Source organism: Petromyzon marinus, chromosome 52, assembly GCF_048934315.1.
Source record: "Petromyzon marinus isolate PM22_M1 ecotype Great Lakes invasive population chromosome 52, UKy_Petmar_22M1.pri1.0, whole genome shotgun sequence".
Lineage (NCBI taxonomy): Eukaryota > Metazoa > Chordata > Hyperoartia > Petromyzontiformes > Petromyzontidae > Petromyzon > Petromyzon marinus.
In genome coordinates, this window is record NC_133718.1 from 11,675,908 (window position 1) to 11,703,145 (window position 27,238).

At 53.3% G+C, this 27,238-nt stretch overlaps 2 long non-coding RNA genes across 2 annotated transcripts; both read left to right on the forward strand.

Moving 5' to 3' along the window:
• The first annotated feature begins 1,977 nt into the window (after positions 1-1,977).
• Positions 1,978-10,707, forward strand: LOC116953667 (uncharacterized). Its single transcript, XR_012929514.1, has 3 exons — positions 1,978-2,437; positions 4,763-4,835; positions 7,601-10,707. It is a non-coding gene; the product is annotated as an uncharacterized LOC116953667 (long non-coding RNA).
• Positions 10,708-17,043: 6,336 nt separating this feature from the next.
• LOC142905368 (uncharacterized) lies at positions 17,044-27,043 on the forward strand. The gene is made up of 3 exons (XR_012929515.1): positions 17,044-19,515; positions 20,381-20,563; positions 24,298-27,043. It is a non-coding gene; the product is annotated as an uncharacterized LOC142905368 (long non-coding RNA).
• The last annotated feature ends 195 nt before the right edge of the window (positions 27,044-27,238 follow it).

Consider the following 27,238-nt stretch of genomic DNA (forward strand, 5'->3'; position numbering starts at 1 on the left):
TCTTCTCAGGTTCTGAGGGAGTGGGGGCAGTGGGGGAGATTTCCTTTCATCCAGCAGTAGACAGTTCCCGGCCGACGACTGACGCATTGCAAGGTGGGGGGGTATGCGCAGTGGGCGATGGGAGACGCGCATTTTGAGTATTTATCGCAGCACGCACAGAGCCGGAATGGTCGCCCGTGTGCAACAAAAGAAACCACCACCACCACCCACGAACCAAAATAACCACCCCACGAGGAGGAAGGGGCCCACTTCCGCGTCTCGTAGCGACGGGGGGGGGGGGGGGGGGGCGAGCCAGCAGCGGCCGTTCCCGCACCGTGCTGGGGCACCTTCGATCTCCGGGACAACCGAAGGAGAAGAGATTCCCATTGGCTATACGCCGATGCACACAAAGACAAAAAAGATTCCCCCGTGTAGCCTACACGGGCTGTCGGGGCAAGTGCTGTTCGCGAGCACCTGCGAAGGCCGGCGCGGCATGGTTCAGATAACCGTCACTGGTGTTGGCCGTGAGCGGGAATCGAACTCGGGTCGCCAGGTTCGTAGCGCAATGCGCTATCCACTGCGCCACCGCTCTCCCAATACAGGTGTGAAGAACCCCATGCACAACAGGGGAGAGAGAGCACGTACAAACTCGGCACAAAATAGTGACCAGAGTTGAGAATCTAACCCAAGCCCCTTGTTGCCACTGCGCTGCCACTGCCACCCGGCCGCCTTGTGTCAAGCGCACACGCAAAGAGCACGGCCGCTTTCACATCGAACAAAGACCGTCACTGCATCGTGCGCTTTCAGATGCGCTTCTGCGGCCTTCTGGAACGCTCTTTCTTCCGATATTTAGGTTGAAGACTCATTTCTTGATAACAGCTTTTTGCGTTTTGTTTGTTGTCCTTTCGCCGCACCTCCGATTAGCACGGTTGGCTACGTACGGTGCAAAAGTTCAACACGCATAGATACACACATTCGTATTCATTCATATCCTGCGTCCGTTCAGGGAACCTGTCCGTGTCAGCCATCCTGAATGCGCGACACGCGCTGGTGTGACGGTGCGTTGCCTGCCCTTGTCTGCAGCTGCACGACGGCGCCAGCAGACCGGGCAGTAGAGGGGATGTGGTGAAGGGCAGCAGCAGCGAGCAGTGAGCAGGGCAGCGGAGAGCAGGGCACGGTGGCACCTCAACCCCGCACGGTGCCTTTCCACGAGTCTCACCCCGGTGACACCACACCACTCACCCCGGTGACACCACACGAGTCTCACCCCGGTGACACCACACCAGTCTCACCCCGGTGACACCACACCAGTCTCACCCCGGTGACACCACACGAGTCTCACCCCGGTGACACCACACCAGTCTCACCCCGGTGACACCACACGAGTCTCACCCCGGTGACACCACACGAGTCTCACCCCGGTGACACCACACGAGTCTCACCCCGGTGACACCACACGAGTCTCACCCCGGTGACACCACACGAGTCTCACCCCGGTGACACCACACCAGTCTCACCCCGGTGACACCACACGAGTCTCACCCCGGTGACACCACACGAGTCTCACCCCGGTGACACCACACGAGTCTCACCCCGGTGACACCACACGAGGCTCACCCCGGTGACACGATGTGTTTGAGGGGGCCCCGCAGATTGCAGGAGTGCAGTGATGTCCGGGTGAGTTGTGAGCTTAGGTGGTGGTGAAAGAGGGTGAGTGGTGGTGAGTTGTGGTGGTGGTGGTAAGTGTGATTGGGGGTGGTGGTGAGTGTTGTCGGTGATGAGTGAGGGTACGTGAGAGTGCGTGTGAGCGAGTGAGGGTGAGTGAGGGTGGGGAGTTGTGGTGGGTGAGTGGTGGCAAGTTGTGGCAGGGTGGGTGAGGGGGAATGGTGTGCGTGGGAGGTGGTGGTGAACGCTAGGAAATATTGGTCGTGATTATTGGTGGTGAGCGGTGCTGAAGGGGGGGGGGGGGGGTGAGCGTGGGTGAGTGATGGTGAATGTTGGGGTTTTCGTGTTGGGGGGTGTTTGTGGGGGGGTGACGGGTTGGTTTTTGGTTTTTCGGAGAAACGTCTTTTCGGCGAAATGGGCTGACCATGCCGGTCACATGACCCCGGCCACATTCCACTGAGGCAATCGATTTCCTGTGAGTAACTCTTGGCATCGCGCCGACCAATCAGCAGCGACGAGCGCCGCGGCGGCCCTGGGGGGCTGTGGTCTGGGGCCCCAACGGCGCAGGCGGCAGAGGGGAAGCAGTCGCCGTCCCAACCGTCACGCAGACAACAGCCCGCAGCCGGGGCGGAAATTCCCGACAGTCGTACGCAGAGGCGGGAGGGTGGGGGGGCCCAACTGTGCGGTGGACAAAGAAGCCCCCAACAACAGTCGACCAACTGTGGCAGAGAGGGCGAAGACGTGCCAGAGAGAGGTCAAGTCGTCACTGAGGGCCCCACCTGGGCCAGTGGAGGTGTGCCAGACGTGGCGTCGAGATGACAGATCTCCTGTTGCCCAGAGAGACAACGTGCAGGCGGTGAAACGACATCGCAACTCACCAGCTGGAGGGGGCCCAGTTGTGGGGAGGCGGGGGGGTCGTGGGGAAACTGGGGCACGGAGGAGGGAGGTTAGGCGGCCCATTATTGAATTAATTACACCGGAGCCGAATGCCGACCAAGGCCACGCCGTTGCATTCAGGTCATCGTACACCCAGACTATGCCAAGGCACGACGTGTAATCCCGAGCAGCTATGTGTGTGTGCGTTTAACTTTTGCACGGGGACGTAGCCAACCATGCTAGTCGGAGGTCTGGGGGAAGGAAAACAAACCAAATGCAAAAAGCTGTTAAAAAAATAAATAAATCTAGATTTAAAAGTGGCTTCCTAATATGGGAAAAGCGTTCCAGACGGCCGCAGGATCTGAAAGCGCGCGATGCAACAGTGGCATGCTACGTCTCCTCCGATGTGGTGTCCGGGTAGTGCCTGCCGCCGTGCATTGCTGCTGTTGTTGTTCGGCGCGACGATGTCCGACGTTTCGCTCCGCGTGCCGCCGGGAGCATCTTCAGGAGCGCGCCAAGCGTGAACGTCCAAGAAATCGGCAACGACCACGGAAACATCCGCGCGATGCCACGACGGCGACGCGGGCGGCAGCGGCAGAGAGAGGCTCGTTTACGTCCACAGGGCAACGGAAAATAGCGCAGGAACCACTTCATTTAATTATTCATCCCGCCAGTTTGCCCAGGGAAGGCCTCACCGAGTCTCGAGAAGTGTTTGTCAGGAGGGTCATGCCGTGTTTGTGCAGTAGGGGAGGCGATGCCGCCGCTACCACTGCTGCGGCGAGTGATTCCAATTGAATGATTTGCATGTCACTTTTCAGAATTGGGGATCTTTGACTAATACTGTACTAGTTACACTGTGTGTGTGTGTGGGTTTTGGAGGGAACCGTAGAACCCAGAGGAAACTCACGCAGAACCAAGGGGAGAACATGCAAACTCCACGCAGAAAGACGCCTGAGTCGGGAATCGAACTCAGGCACTTCTTGCTGTGGGGCACAAGCATTAACAACGCAGTGCCACCCTGCCACCCCTACTGCTGGTGTACACGGCCCAAGATTTCCGTGGAGCATCCTGACCTTGAGTGACGGAGGCCTAGCCTTTACTGAGAATCCAGCCGCAGCTCTCGATTCCAATTGGAAGCCTCGTTCCTGTGCCCTCTTATCGGACTCGGGCAAATCATAATTCAGTACATGGTATTGGCGCTGCTGTTCTTATATCGCAGGGCGATCATCGCGAAGGGAGGCGCCGCTCTGCTTTGCAGGCACAGGCTGCCCTAGTTTCACAGTAGGGGACGATGTCGCTGTCACGTGGTCCCAAAGTGAGTGCTTTTACGGTGTCATTTGGTCAAATCTGGAGCGTGACGCCAGCCCGCGATGGCCTCCTACTCGTTTCGAACGACGATGCGGTGGATCTTTTAACGTCCACCGTGAGTGAAGCCTATGGCGCGCAGTCGGGAGTATTAAGATGAATTAGCCAGCGGCAATTGCCAGGGCGGCCCGCGGGATTCGAACCAGCGAACCTCTGCAAGCAAGCGGCAGATCCGCGAGCGCCGGGCCGCCAAAACAAAGGGGAATTTCATTTTTTCCGCCGTGAACTTTGGCGATCGTGCGCGGGTGTGCGTGGGAGCTGGAATCAAACTCGGCCCTCTCGCAGGAGAGGGAGGCTGTTGACATCCCCTCGCATGGTGACTCAGGCGCCTGGTGCCACGCGGTTTCATTGCAATTATTGCGATCTCACACATTCCGCCCACGCCGCCATCTGGTAAAGGTTTAGATTATTTAATTTAAAGTGCCATGCGTTTCCGAGGGGAGATCATAGATTCAGGCGTAAATAGAGGGCACAGTTCTGGATGCCAGGAATGACTTGGGCATGAGCATTGGCCAATCCCCATGCCCAAACCCGTCCCACCCACCTCCCTCCTATTTTCGTAGCCCGGAACCTGGGCCCCACCAGCCTTCGAATCCTCTACACAGTTGCACCGCCTGCACACAGCATAGCTACGCCACTGACCATGGACTCGCATCGAGACCTCTCTAAACTCACCCAAGAGAGAGACCCATGCATCTGCACAGGTCCGTGGACTCACACGGAGAGCCGTGTACAACTCGAGCATGGAGATCCGTAGATGGTCGTGGAATGTGGTTGGCGTGGGTCCTGGTGCATGCAATGAAATTCCCCTCCCTGTCCCTCCCCCTTCCCCCCGCCCCCCTCCTCTTGTCCAATTTCTCCCCCTTTCTCGATGTAGCTCGGCGCCCGGGCACCCTTCTCCAGGCCGTGGGGCGCCGGAGCAGTTGCACCACCTGCACACACGATGATAGGTGCGTCACTGCACGAGCGTGCCTACTGTATGTATGTATTTTGAACTTCTTTCGCACCGTACGTAGCTAACCGTGTGGTGCAGCGCGAGACGCTTTTACTCTCAAACGCGACAATCCCACGAATCTTCACCCCAGCATCAGCTGAGCTCCCTGCGTGTGCCAACGGCTCTCGCTGCCGCGCTCTCGGCCCCGAATCGGAGTGACGTTTGGGGTGCGAGGCAGGGGCTGGGAGCCCAGCTGAGAGCAGGGGAGATTGGGGCCACCACAACCCGGCCAGAGACCGCTCGGTCTGTGGTCTAGAGACCCCGTTAGAAACCAGTCTGTCTATGATCTTGAGACCCCGTTAGAGACCAGTCTGTCTATGATCTTGAGACCCCGTTAGAAACCAGTCTGTCTGTGATCTGGAGACCCCGTCAGAGACCAGTCTGTCTATGATCTAGAGATCCCGTCAGAGACCAGTCTGTCTATGATCTCCAGACCCCGTCAGAGACCAGTCTGTCTATGATCTAGAGATCCCGTCAGAGACCAGTCTGTCTATGATCTAGAGACCCCATCAGAGACCAGTTTGTCTGTGATCTCGAGATCCCGTCAGTGACCAGTCTGTCTGTGATCTAGAGACCTCGTTAGGGACCAGTTTGTCTATAGCCTAGAGACCTCGTTAGAGACCAGTCTGTCTATGATCTAGAGACCCCATCAGTGACCAGTCTGTCTATAGCCTAGAGATCTCGTTAGAGACCAGTCTGTCTGTGATCTAGAGACCCCGTTAGAGACCAGTCTGTCTGTGATCTAGAGACCTCGTTAGGGACCAGTCTGTCTATAGCCTAGAGACCCCGTTAGCAACCAGTCTGTCTATGATCTCGAGACCCCGTCAGTGACCAGTCTGTCTATAGCCTAGAGACCTCGTCAGTGACCAGTCTGTCTATGATCTAGAGACCCCGTTAGGGACCAGTCTATAGCCTAGAGATCCCGTCAGTGACATGTCTGTCTAGGATCTCGAGACCCCATCAGAGACCAGTCTGTCTATGATCTAGAGACCCCATCAGAGACCAGTCTGTCTATGATCTCGAGACCCCATCGGGGACCAGTCTGTCTATAGCCTAGAGACCTCGTTAGGGACCAGTCTGTCTATGATCTCGAGACCCCATCAGAGACCAGTCTGTCTATAGCCTAGAGACCCCGTTAGAGACCAGTCTGTCTATGATCTAGAGACCTCGTTAGGGACCAGTCTGTCTATAGCCTAGAGACCTCGTTAGAGACCAGTCTGTCTATGATCTAGAGACCTCGTTAGAGACCAGTCTGTCTGTGATCTAGAGACCTCGTTAGGGACCAGTCTGTCTATGATCTAGAGACCCCGTTAGAGACCAGTCTGTCTATGATCTAGAGACCTCGTTAGGGACCAGTCTGTCTATGATCTCGAGACCCCGTCAGTGACCAGTCTGTCTATAGCCTAGAGACCCCGTTAGAGACCAGTCTGTCTGTGATCTAGAGACCCCATCAGAGACCAGTCTGTCTATAGCCTAGAGACCCCATCAGAGACCAGTCTGTCTATAGCCTAGAGACCTCGTTAGGGACCAGTTTGTCTATGATCTCGAAACCCCGTCAGTGACCAGTCTGTCTGTGATCTAGAGACCTCGTTAGGGACCAGTCTGTCTGTGATCTAGAGACCCCATCAGAGACCAGTTTGTCTATGATCTACAAACCCCATCAGAGACCGGTCTGTCAACTTGATTGCAACAGAGAGTAAATGCAGGCAGCCACGGTTGGTTAGCTTTGCCCACGTGGAGCCAAGCCTGGACGTGTCGGTTGCACGCGCATCGGTGTTGATGACGATGGCGATTATTTGTGCTTGCTCATGGTCCCGTAGAATGGTGCTGAAACAATGCAATCGCTGTTAATGCGTAACGGAGGTCAGTCCACAGATCATTCATTTGCGTCTGACTTGCAGCTTATGCGCCACTGACAATGGGTAATTAAGCCAGTCCAAACACCACCCGCTAATAATATCTGCGCGCTCAAATAATGGAGGGTAAAGCCCCTGAGACGCCTCAGCCAGTACTTGGACGAGCTCAGAATGCAGGTAGGGGCTTGCCCGAATATGCCACGTGGCGGACTCTTTGTGTGTGGGTGTGTGAATGGTTGACGGCACTTTAATATACTGGACCTGATGGAAAATAAGAACAAAACAGGAGGTGTTCAGATGTTGGAACACCAAATCGATACCTTTTTCAAGGCATCAAGTCTGCATTAACCACACGCACTTGTGGCAAAACATGCAAAGAGACATGCTCCGATAATATTTGCGTTATCTTTGAAACTGACTGGCCAACACCAGAGACGGCAGCCTTCTTTATTGCCTTATCTCACCACCAGTGTCAGAGCAGAGATTGCCAAGGCGAACAGTACAAAGACAATGCCACACGTGTCAGAGCACTTACAGCTCGACCTGCTGCTGGTCATCTGCGAAAAAGAGCTTCCTAGCTTATCGGATCCCTCCAGTCGATATCAAGATTCCAACTCTAATGTCGAGGACCGCAGAGCTTTGGGCGCCTGTTGGCAGCGCGGGTCGACTGCAGGCTGCTGCCTGCGCGCCGCTCGTCTCTGGCTCCACCTCGGCCTCCGTGAGCGGAGGCACAGCGCGGCGACGCGTTAACAAAGTTCAAATAATTTTACCGTCAATGTGCGCGGTGGATAACAGCACGGCCAGAAACTTCTGCGGAGTTGTTCCTCGCCTCTCCACGCTTGGCTTTGTTTATTTTTTTTTTCAGTCAGCTTCCCCCCGACTCTATCCTCGCCGCGCCACCGACAATTCCAAGCGGACGAAGGATCCTTGTTTTGGAATGTTCACCGCGTGTTAGAGAACGGCCCGCGGGAAGTGTATATCACGGAGCTGCCTCTGAAACCCTGCTTGGACGTCTGTGAAAAAGAGGTTCGTCGCTCATTGGATTTGCTTTCTGTGTTTAGTTTGTTATCTTTCCACCCGCACCTCCGATTAGCGCGGTTGGCTTGTACGGTGCGAAAGAAGTTCAACATGCATACAAACAAACATTTCTCCAGCATAAATAAAGATGCTCAATGTGAATCAGGTGATCTTTGGTGCACACAGCAGAGGGGGCTGCGCTTTCCACACCCCCTCTCTGCCATGTGAGCGGAATGTTCTCAAACTGATATTTAAAAATGTAAAAGCTGGAATTTAGCCAAAATTAAAAGTGAAACCAAATTAAAATGTGATCAGGGGGGTTTTTGTGTGCAGTCATTGGCGACCGGCATGAGACCATCAACTCACCACACTTGAACGAACCCGGCTGAATCACAACTCGGTTTGTGCGGGTCTGTGGTTCTCTACGTGAGTCAATAGGTCTCCATGCGAATCAATGGATCTCTATGTAAACCCCTGGGTCTCTACGTTAGCCTATGGTTATTTGTGTGAGTCAGTGGGTCTCTACAATAGCCTATGGGTCTCTAGGTTACCCTTTGGGACTCTACGTGAGCCTACGGGTCTCTATGTAAACCATGAGTGACACGGCTGAGACCATCAACTCACTACACTTGAGAGAACCCAGTTTCATCACCACTGTCTATGTGAGTCTATGGTTCTCATGGGAGTCAGTGGGTCTCTATGCGAGGCTGTGGGTCTCTATGCGAGCCTGTGGGTCTCTATGCGAGTCTGTGGGTCTCTATGTGAGCCTGTGGGTCTCTATGTGAGCCTGTGGGTCTCTATGCGAGTCTGTGGGTCTCTATGCGAGCCTGTGGGTCTCTATGCGAGTCTGTGGGTCTCTATGTAAACCAAGCGTTACACGGCTGAGACCATCAACTCACGACACTTGAGAGAACTCGGTTTGATCACAGGCAGTGGCTGAAGCCCGGAGCGGCGCCCGCGACCTCACCGGTGGCAGCCTCCGCGTCCCGACCCCTGGAGCCACCCAGCCGGCCGTAGCCGGCTGCGATGTCTCGGCCCTGTGCACGCCGTCATCAGGTAATGATGCATCACACGGACCCGGAGCTCACTGCACACACCGCTACCAGCAGGATTTCGCTAGAGGAGGAGGGGTGGGGGTGGCGGGGAGAATTAGTTTTTTTTTCTGAGCTGCATTCATTCATTAAAACTGCACAGTGCGAGTGAGTGACCTTGAGCCTCCTTGGGGCACCGTCCTCCATCGCCCCGGTCACCTGTTCAGTTATAATAATAATAATGGATCACATTTATAAAAAGAGCCTTTGTACGAGGTGTACACGCGGTGCTTTCCATTGCACTCGGTAAAGAAACGAAACGATCGCTGGCCCAAGGCGGAGGGAAAACGAAGCGGCATTGAGGAGCTGCAATCGAGAGAGCCGACGCGTCCTGACGCCGAGTTTTAAAAGCCACGCTGGCGCTTCCTGCGAAATCGCGAGCGGCACCAGCCAGGGCACCTGGGCGCTCGCTGCACAGCCGGCGAGCAGCGCGGCAGCAGCAGCGGTGGCCACCGCCACCCGGAGTGAGGAGGAGGAGGAGGGAGATGGAGGAGCCGTGTCTGGGGAAACGCGCGGCGGCCATGGGCCATCGAAGAGCAGAAAGCCTTCGGGATGATGGGCACACATTGGGGGGGAAGGGAGGTCAGTAAATCTGCGAGATACCTCGGCTATCCACTGTTGAGAGCCGTATTGGGTCAGGAGACTGAATCTTGATTTGAAGCTTTCGTGACTGCAGGAATCCATACTCTTTGGTTCTTTCGGTAAAGTCACGTAGGTACGTGACTTTACCGAAAGAACCAAAGAGTATAGAGACTTAATCTTTTGACTCCGCTCTGAAATTTTCATCGACAGCCGCCGAGGGCAATGCGGCCGGCTTGTTGGCGAAGGATCAATGCCCAGGCACAGACGGGCGCACGTCTGTATGACGGGCGCGGCGACACGTGGGCAGTGTTTTTCGTCGCGTCGCTGCGGTAAATCCTTCGTGATTGTCGTCTCCTCTGAGATCACTGCCCCACCTCCCCCTTTGATCGCCCGCTGTGTGCGTTTGATCTGCATGGCCGTGGCGTTCACCTGTGTCAGCTGATCCTGTCTCCAAATAAACCCCGCTCGTGTGCTTTGCCACGCACGCTCAGTCACGTTCAGACATTAAAATCTGTTGCCGAGTGACAAGGTGCGGCAGTTAGAACATCGCGCCGACGAATCCGGCGACCCGAGTTCGATCCCAGGCCACGGCTGACGTGCGTGGGGAGTGGGTATCAGAACCGGTGGCTGAGCCCCCTCTCCACCTTCCCCAACCTGCACTGACCAGCGCGGTGAAGTATGGCCCAACAACCCCCGACGACCGACACGGCATGAGGAGGCCTTCATCCGGCGATGATGATGATGGTGTGGATGAAGTGACTCGTGAAGAGGTGGCGTCACTGTGCTCTGCGAAACATCAACGACAGGCCGATGCACACAGCTCCTTCAGGAGTGGGACATTGAAGACGCATGCCAGAGTAGTGCGACTGTGGTCATAGAAACGCAAACTATGAATCGTGTAGTCAACTCATAGAGACGCACAGACTCATAGGGACCAATGGAGATACATTTACAGCAAGCCACAGTTGTGTGATTGTGGTCATGAAAAACCAAACTAAGGATCGTATCGTAATCCACTGTGGTCTGCGCTCCTTCAATTGAAGACGGCAAGGCTAGTACTTATTCGATTTGAACTTATACTTAATCTATTTTACTTATTTATTTGTTGTGATTTGCTCACCTTACCTATAGTGTACTTTGCACTCCTTTGGGGGTTGTTTGTGTGTTGTTTATTGTTGTATTTTTCTGCCCCGTGCCCCGACTGGACATCTGTGAAAAAGAGCTTCATAGCTCATCGGATTTCTAAATAATATTCCGATTCCAAATAAAGATTCTGACACGAGCAACACTGTCGTGAAAGGCCCTCTCGTCGTGGCCGGAATCTCATCGCCGCCGCCGCCGCTTCTGCTCCCACAACGCGCGAGAAGAGCAATGGTGCTGTGCGTTGCGATTCGTCATGTGACTTGGGCAAAATCCCAACTCAAAGATGTGACCTCATAGCCCAGGCAAATATTTGTCTGGATTGAGTGGGGCATGGGTGGGGGGGGGCCTCTTAGTCCCGCCCCCCCCCGCCTTAACCACACTCTCGCCCCCCCCCTCCGCCTTAACCACACTCTCGCACCCCCGCCTTAACTCCCCCCCCGCCCATCACGATCTCCTGACCACACTCTCACACTCTAAATTCAGAACAGCCAAAGCACCGCAAAGCAGGAGGAGCCTCCCAAAGGAGCCGGGAGGCTCGGTGAAGTCCCCCCCGCCCCCCGCTCGTTCCTTGGGTAAATCAAGAGGGCATTATGATCGTTGATATTACGAACGATCGGAGCGGTGGTGCAGTGTTTGATTACCCGGTCACGGCTGACATCAGTGGCGCGTTCTATCTAAACTCGTTCTGTGCCTCCTCTCCCCCCACATTTGACCAGCGTGGTGAAATATGGTTCAAGTGACCGACACATGGGGAGGCCTTCACCCAGCAGTGGATTGACCGAGGGCTGTAACTTGTAACATTTGATTGTTTTTGTTTTGATGTCATCTGTGAAGTTTGTCTGAACACCAACACCAGCTCCACACCAATCGTAACCCGATCCACCAACCCCGGTGTCCCCAGGACGAGTTACAATAATCACTCGCTGCTGCCACTGATGCTAACCGAGCTTCAGGTCGCCGAATTTAGAACACAGTGCGCTAACCGTTGCGCGACCGCTCCACTCCCAATGTTTTTGAATATTCCCCAATAATTTGCTGTTTTGGGTGTGGGGGGCTGGGGTTTATAATCTGGTGGAGGTGGGGGGGGTTCTTGACTGATTTGCCTGCTTACCCCTCCGCTCACTCCTCACTCTCCACCGCGGAGTCCCAGACAATGGCACGCAAGAGGTCTCTGAAACGAGATCGGGAGATCTGCCCCCCCCCCCCCCCCATACGGAGACAGCAAGCAGCTCAGCAGCTTGGCTTGCGCAATGACCTTTGTGCACAGTCGGGAGTCACGCGGCGTGTGGATTACGAGACGGGGGTGTCTGGGATGAGTCACGTGTGGCTGTGCCGTGACCGATGTGCACAGTGACCCCGGAGGTTCGATTCCGGGTCACCGCTGCCACGCGGCGCGGGGCGGGGGATGACTCAGAAGGAGGAGAGAGAATCGCAGTCGCCCCCAACGTGACTCGAGGCTCGGCGCTGGAGGCGGCGTTCACGATGTTAACAATAGCCCTGACACTGGGGAGCAATAGCACTGGCCCTGAGTCACAACCAGCTTAGCCCCGATACCAATAGTAGTGACACGTGCCCTGACTCTAAGACTCATCTGTCAGGGCTCACAGTCGCCCTGACAGTGGCACCGCAGCCCTAACGCCAGCCCCAAGCCGAGCACGGGCGAGGGCTCACCCGTGACCTTTGGTTGTTGGGTTTGGGGTTCGGTTTCGGGGTAGGATTGGGGTTTAGGTTAGGGTCGTGGTCCGTGCCGGGGGTTTGTATTAAACCCGGGGTTAGTCCTATGGTTGGGTATACAACAGGAGCTAGGGTTAGAGTTTAGGTAAGTGTAAAGGTGAGAGAGTTAAGCCTCGAGCTCGGGTTTGGGCTATAACTCGGGTAGGGGTTGGAGTCAGGCTTAGGACTCGAGTTGGGATAAGTGCTAGGGATTGGAAGTTGAGGCTATGTCTGGGGGGTGAGAGAAAGCATTTGGGGATAAGGTTAGGGGCTAGACTTGGGTGAGAGATTTGGGTTTGGGTTATGGCTGGTTTAGGGATTGAGGGCTATGTCTGGGGGTGAGAGAAAGGATTTGGGGATAAGGTTAGGGGCTAGACTTGGGTTTGAGCTATGGGCGGGGGTTAGAGTCAGGATTGGGGATAGCGGGTTCGGGTGAGCGTGGGATTGGGGATTGTGGTGGTGGGGATGGTTGTGGTTGAGTCGGGGTCTCCAGGAATAAACATGTTTACGCCGCTTTCAAAACATCGGCTGGAGCCGTCAGTTGACCCGGCGTGCACGTGGCCTGATAAGAGCGGAGCCATGCGGGGGGGGGGGGTCTCACATTCAGAGGATGGCGGTGGGGGAGGGGGCACGGGAAGGGGGGGGGCACTCGCACACAAACACAGACACAACAAAAGACAAATCCCCCCGTGTAGCCTTTAACGCTTTAACAGACTGTTGGGGCAAGTGCTGTTAGCGAGCACATAATGAGGGCTGGAACGGACCATGTTGGCCAGCACCACGCCCGGCCGCCTTTGTCTCCCCAGTGGCGATGTTTACACACCACACCAGGCACTCATTTGCGGCTGAGTCGACCTAGGAGAGGCCCAGGACCGGTTCAGATAATCGTCGCTGGTGTTGGCCGTGAGCGGGAATCGAACCCGGGGTGAGTGGTTCGGAGTGATCCGCGCCAACCGCTACGCTACCGCTCCCCCAGAGGCAGAGATACACAACACTGATGCACATAGATACTGGACAACAAAGACAAAGATCCCCCGTGTAGCCTTAACAGGCTCTAGGGGCAAGTGCTGTTAGCGAGCACCTATAAAGGCCGGAACGGCACACGAGGGGGGTGGGTGGCCAACACCACGCCCGGCCGCCTTTGTCTCCCCCAGTGGCGATGTTTACACATCGCACCGGGTACTCATTTGAGGCTGAGTCGACAAAGACACACACCGACACACACACCGACATACACACTGACACAACACAATCAGATATACCACGCACACAGATACACCGCAAACACCGCACGCACCGAGATACGACAACAGCCGCCGTCCGCCACAAAGTGGCGGTGACGTCCCCACGGCGCATGTGCCAGGCTAGGTGCACCTTGAGGCCATCACGTGAAGTGCCGAAGGCTCGTTGGCAGGAATTCACGGGACAGACCCAGCAGGTGTCTGGGTTAATGAATTTAGATTAGCGGCATCTGCACCATCTGTGCCCCCCCCAAAACTGTGCCAGATACAACAAAGACAAAGATCCCCCGTATAGTCTTTCGCAGACTGTTGGGGCAAGTGCTGTTAGCGAGTATCTATGAAGGCCGGCACGGCACACGAGAGCGTGGTCAGCACCACGCCCGACCGTCTTCGTCTCCCCAGTGGCGATGTTTACACACCGCACCAGGTACTCATTTGAGGCTGAGTCGACCTAGGGGAGGCCCAGTACCGGTTCAGATATTAATCACCGATGTTTCACTGTGAGCGGGAATGCAACTTGTGTTGATAACTACTGCGCCACCGCTCCCCCACACTCATTGACACAGAACGAGAGACTCACATTGAACCGGAAACTCAAGTAATCTAAAACATTCTTGGTTCTTTCGGTAAAGTCACGTAGAAGGGAAACAATAAAATAATAAACATATAAAACAATAAAATTCTCACGACGTTTGGACTGCAACACAAGCAATCATCATCAGGTGTGAAGGCTTTAAATCAAAACCTAAAACATGTTTTTTTTTTAAATCGTATCTTAGCAGGTAAGGCCCACAGGGCTACGTAGCTCTTATTTCAGAAGCGACCTGGCCACAAATGATAGCTCAACGAAGTGGCTTATCATCATGTGGAAATGTGTAGCGGCCAAATTCTCTAAACCGCACCCCTGTCTCCCTACTCTAAGGTAACGCCAGAGGCACGCACAAAGACCCACATACATCGAGACCTCGATACTCATAGACTCATGTTGAGACCCATAAACGCATGTATGTCCGTAGTGATAAAGATACCCATAATCTCATAGAGGTCCATATTTACAGATACTCGAATTTACGTCATCATAAACCATCACTGCTCATCATAATATCCACTTTACAGCCACTGTCCATAATCATCATCTGCTCATCATAGCGACCCTTCTCCACTCATCACCATCAAATATCACCATCGTCAAAACACAGCCATCATCATCCACTCATAGATCATCATTCCCATCGTCATCACTCCGAAGCCACTGTCTTACCCTTGCTGATGGCCTCATAAGTTACGCAAAGGCACATGACAGGCACATTTCACGACCTGAGCTTACGCAAGGTGACATAAGTCAGATTGTTATGATGCTCGGAGCCGAGATGTGGCCGGGCGGCTGATGCGGGTTCTTAATGGCCCGGGTCAAAGGCACGCGGGTCAAAGGCACGCGGGTCCTAGGGGCCCTTGAGAGCCCGGGTTCGATTCCGGTTTCTGCTGCCCATCAACCACCCCCCCACCCCCCGTGACTAAGGTTGACTTAAGTGCAGTGCACGGATGGATGACCTCAGCCTGGTCACAAAAGTCTCGCATGAGAGACCCAAAGACACAGAGACCTATATATACATTACTGTACTTAACAGAGACCCGCATACGTCATTGAGACCCATAAACTCACGTGGAGGTCCAGACTTACATAGAGACTCCTACAATTTCATAGAGACCCATAGGCATACACAGAGACCCATAGACATACACAGAGACCCATAGACATACACAGAGACCCATAAACTTACATAGATACCCATAGGCATACACAGATACCCAGAGACATACACAGAGACCAATGAATGTACATAGAGACCCATAGACATACACAGAGACCCATATACATACACAGAGACCCATGAACTTACATAGAGATCCATAGACATACACAGAGACCTATCAATTTATATAGAGACCCATAGACATACACAGAGACCCATAGACATACACAGAGACCCATGAACTTACATAGAGATCCATAGACATACACAGACACCTATCAATTTATATAGAGACCCATAGACATACACAGAGACCCATGAACTTACATAGAGATCCATAGACATACACAGAGACCTATCAATTTATATAGAGACCCATAGACATACACAGAGACCCATAGACATACACAGAGACCCATAGACGTACATAGAGACCCAATTTGTGTTGTTTTTTTCTCTCTTCCGGAGCCAGGTTTCTGTAACCAGGTCCCCATCACGAGTGAGTTATCTATTGCCCGATGGGTTACCCTGTGCCAAGACAAACCCTAAACGTCGGCGTGCGTAGAGTGCACAGAGGAGGCCGATGTCTGAGTGGCAGCTAAAGAAGGGATGCACGTCGGGGATGCACGAGATGGAGCGGGGATCTCCGCTCCGTGCGCGGGAGCGAGACGGACTGGGGTGGTCATCGGGATCGTGAGATTTGTCGACGGATTGGTATTGGCCTTAATCCAGCAGTGGATGGATCGTGGCTGACGACAATGACCAAGATCCTCGCTCGGAGACCCGTAGACTCGGGCAGACTCGAGTTGTGGTGAATCTGGGTTCTCACGTGCAGCTAACGAGGGGGGGGGGGGCTTTAGAGAGGGGGGGGGGAGATCCATTTAGAGTCTCACGTCAGGGGTCCATGCCAAGTCGCGGTGCGACAACTGCTCAAGGCGGTGCACTGCTCGCTGTGAGAGTCTATACTCAAAACGCAGAAATGTGATCACGTGAGGACACCAAAGCCGTGACGGCTGCGATTATCACGTCAGAGTGAAGCGGCCCTGCACGGTGTAACACCGTACTTAACACAGCCATTCGCGTCACGTGTTTTGTACACATCCCATCAGCCGCACGGGCCTTGTGGGAGCGCATCATTTCAGCGGCGGCGTTGTGGCGTGAGTTTACCCTCGTGGAGCAGAGAGAGGTCACTTGAAGTAGGGTCATCCATCACAGCGAGCTCGGTGATAGCTGCTTCCATTCATTGTTAACTAGTGTCATTTGAAAAAGAAGGGATCTCAGAGGTAGCTCCATGATTCCTACTTCCGTGGGCCCGTTTTGTGTGGACTAGAGCGTCACTTGTTGAAGGGATCTCAGAGGTAGCTCCATGATTCCTACTTCCGTGGGCCCGTTTTGTGTGGACTAGAGCGTCACTTGTTGAAGGGATCTCAGAGGTAGCTCCATGATTCCTACTTCCGTGGGCCCGTTTTGTGTGGACTAGAGCGTCACTTGTTGAATGGATCTCAGAGGTAGCTCCATGATTCCTACTTCCGTGGGCCCGTTCTCCAACACAACAGGAGGGTTGCATACGGAACAGATGCTTGTGGCGTGACGTCGATAGCTCAGTCCGGATAACATGGGGGGGGGGGGGGTGCGTGGGGACGGTGGGGGGGGCTGAATTCCTGAGTACGCGAAGCGTTTCCGAGTCCCCCGCCGCCTGCCAAATCCCCGTTACCCCCCCGCCCGCTCCGTAACCCCCCCCCCCCCCCCCAAGGTCATCCATTGCATAACATCGGCCGCCTCGGTCGATTAGCTCACCTCTGTTAGCACACATTCGTCAGCATCGGCCGTGATTTATCCACTGCTGGATTAGGTTGCCCCCACGTCACGCGGGTCGGTGTGTGGGGTCCCAATAATTCAGCGGCGGCGCAGTGATTCGTAGCGCGATGCAGCGCTGCGAACCCGGCGTCTCCGAGTTCGATCCACGCATCACGGCCAGCCAACATCAGTGACAGCGAATATCTACATGGGGTCCTGGGCCTCCTGCCCGTAGGTCGACTCAGCCTCAAATGAGTACCTGGTGCGGTGCGTGAAGGTTATCACTGGGGAGACAAAGGCGGCCGAGCGTGGTGCTGGCCGCCCCACCACGTGGTGTGCCTGGCCGGCCTTCGCAGCTGCCCCTCGTTCACAGAACTGTGTTTTTTTCCCAACAGCCTATTAAGGCTTATACGGGGACCTTTGCTTTAACAATATTTCACCACGATGAGTTTGTGGGGGAGTTATGGGGCGAAGGCTGGGAGCAAAGATATTTGGAGCATAGTACACTACAACAATCTATGTTGATGTGCTGCCCTCTACTTGGGATCGCGGAAGCCTATAGCACCTGTGTTTGTTTATGCGCGGTGCGTGGTCGTCCATCCAAAGCGCTTATCCAGGCTTAAACCTGCTTAGCTTCCGCGAGATATGACGAGATCGGCGCTTGCAGTGATCTCATCATAGGAATAATCAACATCATCACCATAATCAAAACCATCATCATCACCACCATAATCATCACCACCATCATTATCACCACCACAATCATCATCATCACCATCATCATCAACACCACCACCAGTATTAATTAATTTCTGAAATCATGAATTGGCCAAACATCCCAGTGAAGCATCATCTTCGTTGACAATGAGTCTTGAGCCTCAATTGAGGCTCACCTGGCGTAATTCAATGGCCGCAATCATTGTATAATTATCGATCGCTGTATTACATTATCGATTATCGACAAGCTCTGGTGAGCCTCCTCTCGTGGTGCCCCCTGTCGCCAAACGGTGACGTGAGCCCAGACATTGCAGGGCTCCGCCTTTACGCTACAGTCGCTGGCAAATTACTTCCGAGGGGCAATGCACACACAGAAGTAAACACACACTCACACAGATAAGTACCACATACACACTCACACAGCCATCTCTACCCCCACCTTCGCTACTGTGACAACTTGGCAGGACTATCCTGAAAGAGTCGCGAGACTCTATGAGGCTCCCTGGGTGAACACGCGTAATCAGAATATGATTATACCGGAGGAATCCGATGAGCTATAAAGCTCTTTTCCACAGATGTCCAGTAAGTGTATGTTGCAGCGTCAGACAAGTCGCCACCATCCCGTATCTGTCTCTCTACATTAAACTAAATACAAGTACAGTATATATGTTTTTACACATCCCATCAGCCGCAATGGCCTTCCTCCTGGGAGTGAATATTTTCCAGTAGCAGTGGTTCATAACAAACGAAACTCTGGAGCGGTTTCAACATTCAGTGTCTCATCATCATCAGCAGCAGCGTCAGGCTTTGCTTGAAGCAATGCTGCTGAACTACCAGATGCTATAGGCGAGGATTGGTTTCGACGTTAAGGGTCTCATCGGCAGCAAGGTCAGACTTGCTTCAACCAATGATATCGGCAAGGTCACCTCCCTCTGCTGCGTCCTACAGCTGCTCGACACAACTTTATATCACGCCCACTTCATAACCACCGTGTAACAATAATTACATATTCATGGCGCTTGTGCCCGCAGGTGCAAGGGGGCAATTGGGGATACGAGTGCCCCCCCTCCCGCCCCCCATCACCCCCATCACCCCCCATCAGCCCCGGCCTCCTCCCTCCAGATGGCCGCGTCTCTCCACGCAGCAGAGCGTGCCCAGATGAGAGAGAGGACGATTCCTGGTTCTCGGAAACTCGGATATTTTTGGCGAGGTTCTGAACTCGGCGCGGGATTCACGACTCTGTTGTTACACGTGGGGTTTGGGGGGCGGGGGGTTGTTGTTTGCTTAAATAGGCATGACATTTCCCCTGGTTTTGAATTCCAAGGCATCGCGGAAACACGGCGTTGGGGCGTTCGTGTTCGCGTGGAGCGGTGGCGCAGTGGTTAGCGCGCTGCGAGTGCCATGCCCACTCACGACCAACACCCCTGACGATTCGGTCCGAGATGAGTACCTGGTGCGGTGTGTAAATCGCCAATAGGGGACACCAAGGCGGTAGGGTGTGGTGTTGGTCACCCCCCCGCCACCACCCCCGATGTGCCTTGCTAACCGCACTCACCCCAACAATTCTCTGTTTGGGCGATGCGGGAGATGTTTGTGTCGACCAGGGGAGACAGCCCGTCCAGATGAGAACAGCGGGAGAGGGCACGAAGCGAACCCTGCACTGCGTCGTTTACAGTGCCACTGGGTACACACCAAACACAGCCAGAGACAACGTATCCTCCCCGGGTAAGAATACGCACGCTGTGAGCATGCACGCACGCACACAACAGAGATAAAGATCCCCAGTGTTGGCGATAATAATGTTGGGGCAAGTGCTCTATGAGAGCCAGCGCAGTAGAAATGCTGGCACACTCCATTCATACAATCACAGGCATACACGAATCCACATTCTTGCTATAATTGCGCGCTAGTGAAGATCATTGCGCATAAATACACCTGCTGGGCATGCGTGTGCACACACGTGGGCCCACGCATTCCCCTCAATGACGCACATTGCACAATGAGGTAACAGGCAAGGCACGAATCACTGCACGGCTCTCACGCCCCACGCGACGTGCCCACTGATGCCCACACCAATCACACAAAACGAATACTCAACACAAACACACTGCAATAATACACGGGCACACACTACAAACAATAACAGCCGCCAGTCACACCATGGCGCTTTGTGGCGGGCTCGCTGCACCATGAGTGTGGAGGGCCTCTCTCTCTCTCGCCACTGTCAGGAATAAGGGGCCGTCCATAAATGACGTCACGCGATTTTGGACGATTTTTGACCCCCCCCCCCTTCGTCACACTGCGTCACAAAAAGTCAGACCCCCCTCAAATATGACGTCACAAAGCTCTGCCCCCCCCCCAAAAAAAACACATGCTTCAAATCGCTTTAAACTATTGTTATAGTAGTGTGTATTTAATGTGGCGCTGCACCATGATGTTGTAGGAGAAAACATTTATTAAAAAGTATATTTAATTAAGTAGAACGTGTTGTCTATATTTATTTAAGGTTGCGCATGTTTCATGTGACGTCACATTTCTCACCCCCCCCCTCGTCACACATCGTCACAAATATCTGACCCCCCCCTCCCAGGTGCGTGACGTCATTTATGGACGGCCCCTTACGGGACAGACTCATTAATGTGCGATGGGCCGACTGCCCGCGGTGGCGTGGCAGGAGGAGCACCCACCACGCCTGTGGGACCCACCGAGCGACGCGTCGAGCGGCGCTTTCGGATGCGCTTCTGCGGCCGTCTGGAACGCTCTTCCTGTCGATGTTAGGAAGCCACTGGGAGATATTCACTTTTATATCAGCATCATCATCATCTAGATTGGCAAACTCGTTTCTTTAAAACGGCTTTTTGTGTGTTCGTTTGTTGTCCCCCCCCCCCTCCGCAACCTTCGATTATCGCGATTGGCGACGTAAGTTGCGAAAGAAGTTCAACAACCAGACGGTGCGCACGCGCGTGCCAGATGTTCACGAAGAACACGCTCATTAAAAACAAACCACCCCGTGGAGGCTGCACACAGGCGGACACGTCTGTCCTGTATGTTGGAATTCTTACGCACCGTACGTAGCCGACCCGTGTCAATCGGACACACCTAAACATGCCAGTAAACATAACAAAGCATTTGACGTTAACCCTTTCCGGAAAGAACGCAGGTGCTCAGATGTTGAAAAGCCAAAAGCAGACATCATAACGCATCACGACTGAATTAACCACACACATTCGTGTTTTCCTTCTTTGATTCTTTCGGTACGGTCACGTAGAATGAGAATAAAATAATAAAATAACAATACAATTCTCACGACGTTTCGGCCACAACGCAAGCGGCTGTCTTCAGGTGAAAGGTGCAGACCTGTCGGGACGACAGAGCTTCTATCACAAACATATTCGTGTTTGTGATAGAAACGTGCAAACACATTCTACATATTTACGCGATCTAACCCACACAACAACAAAAACCCGCATTATGGGCAAACACATTCTTTGAGCAAACACGTGATGCCCTTGAAACGTGTTGGCCTGCAGCCTGCTCGGTGTCCTTGTTGCAGCAACGACACAGAGCGCCCTTCGCCGACCGCGCCTGCCACAACCACCCCAGCCACGCGTCCCCTCCACACCACGATACTCATGTTGACACTGTACTCTGAGTACAGTAGTGCTCGTTTTAAGGCTGAGTAAACCTAGGGGGAGACCCAGTGACCGGCTTCAAACACAAAATTCGCCACCGATGTTAGCCGTGGCCGGAAATCGAACTCAGGTGACCGGGTTTGTAGCGCAGCGCACTTACTGTGCACCCCCCCCCCCAAACACACACACAGAGTCTTACACACACACGGAAACACCCATCACACACACACAGCCAATGAGTTAAAACGTCGTCACTTTCATACAGCGGTGAATTGTGCTCCGCACAACAATCATCAGGATCAGCCACGGTCACTCTGGAAGTTGACCAATGCCTTCCCCATCTCCTGCCGTCTATTCTCGTGATGTCGACAATCGGCTGCATTTGTTCCGTGCGGAAATGTTCACGCGGGTCTCAAGATTCGTTTCCTGGAGGAGGAGCGCCTTGGCTTGGGTGTTCTATTTGTTTATAATTGGACCGGGTCGCTTGAGTGACGTTTTTAAGAGATCGCGCACGAGAAGTTCCTGGAGGAAAACAACAACACCACGCTCGCAAGAGTTTAACACGCACACACAATACAAAGCTAACCCGTGTAGCCTTACACAGACTGTAGGGGCAAGTGCTGTTAGCGAGCACCACGTCCGACCGCCTTTGTTTCCCTAGTGCCAATGGTTTTACACATCACCACCAGGTACTCATTTGAGGCTGAGTAGACCTAGGGGAGGCCCAGGACCGGTTCAAATAATCGTCACTGGTATTGGCCGTGAGCGGGAATCGAACTCGCGTCGCCGGGCTCGTAGCGTGGGGCGCTCACCGCTGCACTACCGTTTCCCACACACGGGCACACACACACACGGGCACACACACACACGGGCACACACACACACGGGCACACACACACACGGGCACACACACACACACGAGCACACACCACACACACACCACACGGACACACACACGGACACACACACACCACAACAACCGCCATTCGCCACTAAGTGGCGGTGACGTCACCACGACGCTTGTGCCAGGCTATGTGCACCCTGAGGCCACGTGAAGTGTCGAACGCCCGCTGGCAGGTCACGGGGCAGACCCAGGTGCCACAGGTCGACTGACTGAGATGACTGGCTGATGCACCACCTGTGCCCCCTACTGTGCCAACCTGCTGTGCTTTAGCCACCCGGCGCTCCGCTCGTTGTTCTGAGCGTTGCTCCTCCGCCCTCCGTTGTTGTTGGAGGGCGACTGCCTCCAACTCCAACACGGGCACACACACGGGTACACACACACCACACGGACACACACGGGCACACACCACACGGGCACACACACACGGGTACATACACACGGGCACACACACACACGGGCACACACACACACGGGTACACACACACCACACGGACACACACGGGCACACACACACCACACGGGCACACACACACACGGGTACACACACGGGCACACACACACGGGCACACACACACACCACACGGGCACACACACACGGGTACACACACACGGGCACACACACACACCACACACACGGGCACACACACACGGGCACACACCACACGGGCACACGTAAATTATGATGACATAAAATGCCCAGCAGCAGAAGCAGCCTTTAACATTCCCAGCGCGTGTTTTCAACACACACACGTGTTAATTTACGATCCGATGTGTCTGTATCTGTCTATCCCCACCCATGTCTCTCTATCAACTCCGTGTGTCTCTCCCTCCCCTGTGTCCTCACGCCTCTTCCCCAGCCTCTCTCCGTGTGTTTCCACGTCTCTCCGATTCTCCCCTTCCATCTCTCGTCGTCTCCCTGAGCCCCAATCTCGAGACCCCCTCCGCCTGCAACGAACAACGCGATCCGCTTTAGCTCATCGGTCTATCGCTCTTCCGGACCAATATCGCCCATCAGCATTTCTCTAGAAGCAAATTTTTGCTGGTTTTGCCATTCTGGGCCTCTTCTGTAAGAGACCGCGGACGTGTCGGTTTCTCGGCAATAATCTGGGTCTCATCAGCGTCAGCAGAAAAACCTGAAGGTCGAAACGCTCCTGAGTTGTCTTGCTGCTACAGCTGTATGATATTGTTAATTTGGTCTCTCTTGCTGATGAGACCCAAAATGTGGAAACCGGCCCAGAGCGCGCGTGCTTCAACAAATACTTGCTGCTGCTGTTGTTGCTGCTGGTGCTGGGCAGCGCATTGTGAGCAGGTAACAATCAATGAGCGTGGGTGTGTAATGAGTTCCAGCCCAGGGAACCAAACGCAGTCGCGACTCTCATTGTCTCAGTGGTTTCCCACGCGAAGCAGTCGTCACCTTCCCACGCCTCTCCTTCTTCACGTGCTGGGGGTCTCGCCACGTGATCTTGAGACCTCACCCACGCGGTAGGGGGTGGGGAAGGTGAGAGACGTGGGGGGTTACGTGACACAGCTGTACCTGGAACCGACATCCACGCAACACGATAAGAAGTGGGAGCGGCGGGGGAAGGTGAATTGGGGTCAGTTCTTCGGTAACGGAGTTATGGGGTAGCCAGGGAAGGAGGGGGGTTGAAGGGGGTTCTCAGCCTATTCGGCCGTCCATAAATGATGTCACGCGATTTTGGACGATTTTTGACCCCCCCCCATCGTCACACGGCGTCACAAAGCTCTGCCCCCCCCCAAAAAAAATATAAAACATGCTTCAAATCGCTTTAAACTATTGTCATTGTAGTGCGTATTTAATGTGGTGCTGCACTTTGATGTTGTAGGAGAAAACATTATTTAAAAGTAGTTAATTAAGTAGAACGTGTTGTCTATTTATTTAAAGTTGCGCATTTTTATGTGACGTCACATTTCTCCCCCCCCCCGTCACAAATGTCTGACCCCCCCCCCCAGGTGCGTGACGTCATTTATGGACGGACCCTATGACCAAATAACCCGGAAAGCGCCCCCCCCAAACTCGTCACAACTCGGGAGGCCAAGCGGGGCTTGATCCTGGACAATGGCTGGACGTGCGGTCGCCAACCGTGCAGGGAACACCGTCGTTGTGGGCACGTGCTTAGCGTTCCATTGTTGTACTGCACACTGCTATGCTTCTCGCGTCCTATGCCCCACGTCTTCACCAAGCCCCGCTAACCAGCGCGGTGAAAGTATGGTCATTATAAATAATCACGAACCGCACCGCGGTATGGGAAGGTCCTCATCCAGCAGCGGCTTGAACATGTCAGTGAACGCCCCCATGTGCTAAAAGAAACGTGCTTTAACATTATTTATCATTTGGGCCACCTCGAACAGCTGATCCGTTTATTAAAAGGTCACACTTAATTTTATGCGACTCGCAGAAGTGGAAACCGGTTCAGGGTTTACTTTTGAAACAGACGCTGTTGGGATGAAGAGGAAAACAAGACCTTTGGTTGACAATGGCTGCTGGGTTACATGGCCCCTAAAGCCTTGTTGGTGTTTAACGTGGAGATACCGGACAACCCGTATATGTAAAACACACACGCACCGTACTACGCACAGGAATAACACACCTGTGTACACACGATAATAATCCAACACACCTGTGTTTGTGCACACACACACGGTTTACCGCGATGCCAGGTGAGACCAGGCTAGGGGGCATCTGCTCTGTGCGTGGATAGTGGACTGCAGTGCAGTGGGGAGCGGTAGTGTAGCAGTTAGCGCTTTGCGTTTCAAACCCGGCGACTCTAGTTCGATTCCCGCTCACGACCAACACCGACTATTTAAACCAGTCATGGGCCTACCCTAGGGCGAGCGAGCTCAAATGAGTAACTGTGTAAACATCGCCACTCGGAAGACAAAGGCGGGCGGGCGTGGTGTTAGCCACCCATAGGTGCTCGCTAACAGCATTTTCCCCAACAGCCTAAACGGGGAAATCTTCGTTTGTCTTTGAACTGCAAGGCCATCACACGGCCTGAAATGGGGGTTATTCCTCGGTATGAAATGTCCTCAATCTCCATTCCTCACGAACCACACAGCACGTGTTGGTCTTCTCCGTTCGAGCACATGTGAAAGGTGCGATGCTGTGTCGTGGTGCATAGCTAGAGCTAACAAGGACACATGTTTTCCAATAACACTGCAATGAAAATAAATATTCAGTGACGTTTCGGGGAAATGGATCTGCGTGCAATCTGTTCCCATACATATTAAATCTAGGGTTCAATTTCACGCTGGTCTTTCCACCTAAACATCCTTCGGCTGAAAAGTCGTTTACCAGACTCCACTTTACCAGCAAACCTGGAAAATATTCAGCGAGACAGTCTCGATCGTCATTACACGTTGTCAAACACGTGCAACTTGACATGGGATGGGGGAGGTGCCGATTCTAATTAGTATGAATGTACGTTTACAACTCGCAAAGCATGTAACAATCGTCAGGCGCGTGCAGTGTAGTGACTTGTGAATTACGATTTGTAAACATGGAATAGCGTCGAGCCGGGAAAGAGGAATACTTGGATTCAAGAAGTGGGCATGGGACAAGGCCACGTCTTGGTTGAGACTTAACGGAATGGCAGACCGAAGAGGAGAGTGCGACCAGAACACCGAATGCGATGAATCCTGTGCAGGTGCTGGGTGGTTACATCGTCTGATCACGAGGGGTGGCTGCAGCTTGGATTAGACCTTCACTCAACAGTGGACGGGATTGTGGTTGATGATGGATAGGCGGGACTGTAGTGGGTCGCGAAGGGTCTGGAGTTTGACAAGTCACGTGGAAGCTGCCGTGACTCATGGACTGTGCTCAGGCACGCGGCGCCACCGCGTGGACAGAGTGGAAGACGGCGCATCCTGTGCGGTAAATGTCGGGTATCCGTTCTTTACAGTTAAAGGGGATGGCGACATTCGTATTTAGAATGGAGACAAGGGCGACTGTTGCTACACTTGTTCAAATCATCGGGAATGCGCCCGATCCAACCACCACCAAGCACAGTTGGCTATGTATGGTGCAAAAAAATTCAAGAGACAAATATACACTTCATGATCATCACTCGTATCAACATCAAAAAATATGCCTCATCTGTTCTCGCCTCGCCACCATCATCATTATCACCACACACAAGGACGTAACTTTCACAATACCAACATTCAAGTTTATGAATACACAAACTTACATTATATACAAAAATGCGGGCTTTGTCGTCAGCAGAGGGCAGTGCAACAACATCCATTGCTGTATTGGACCTCTATGCGCGCACACACACCTTTGGATCCTTGCCTTCACCAACCCACACTGACAAAGCGCGATCCCATGCCCTCATCCAGCAGTGGATAAGCAAAGGCTCCTGTAAATGTACATGCATACAGGAGTAGACACTCGGGTAGGACACCGAGAGGAATGACGAGATGCAGATTTTGAGCAAAAAAATCGGGTCAAAACTGTCCTTGAAAAGGACGTCTCAAATGCGATTCACAACTATAGACAAAGCCGGACGGACGGTGTTTTTGAAGGTTGTGATCGAGTGAAGATTCCAAATGGTCTTTGATGTTTTATATAAAAAACTAGAGATTAAATTTAGCACGAGAGTATCTTGTTTTTTATGTTCTTGATTGAAATTGAACACAATCTAAAAACAAAAATAGGTGTTTTCGTTTTTTTTAAAGGACCGCACAAGTTCTCAGGGTGCAGAGTTAAAAATGGCTTCAGATCTTATCTTTTAAAAAAGTCAATGTGTGATTTTGGGTCACACCAAAATTTGGGGGGGGGGTGGTAAATGTTAATTAACCTTGCCCTGTTGTGAATTGTATGTGGAGGTTTGGAAGGACGCCCGAATTCAAACAATAAAGATGGTCACGTATTTTTTTTCCAGCGACGTGT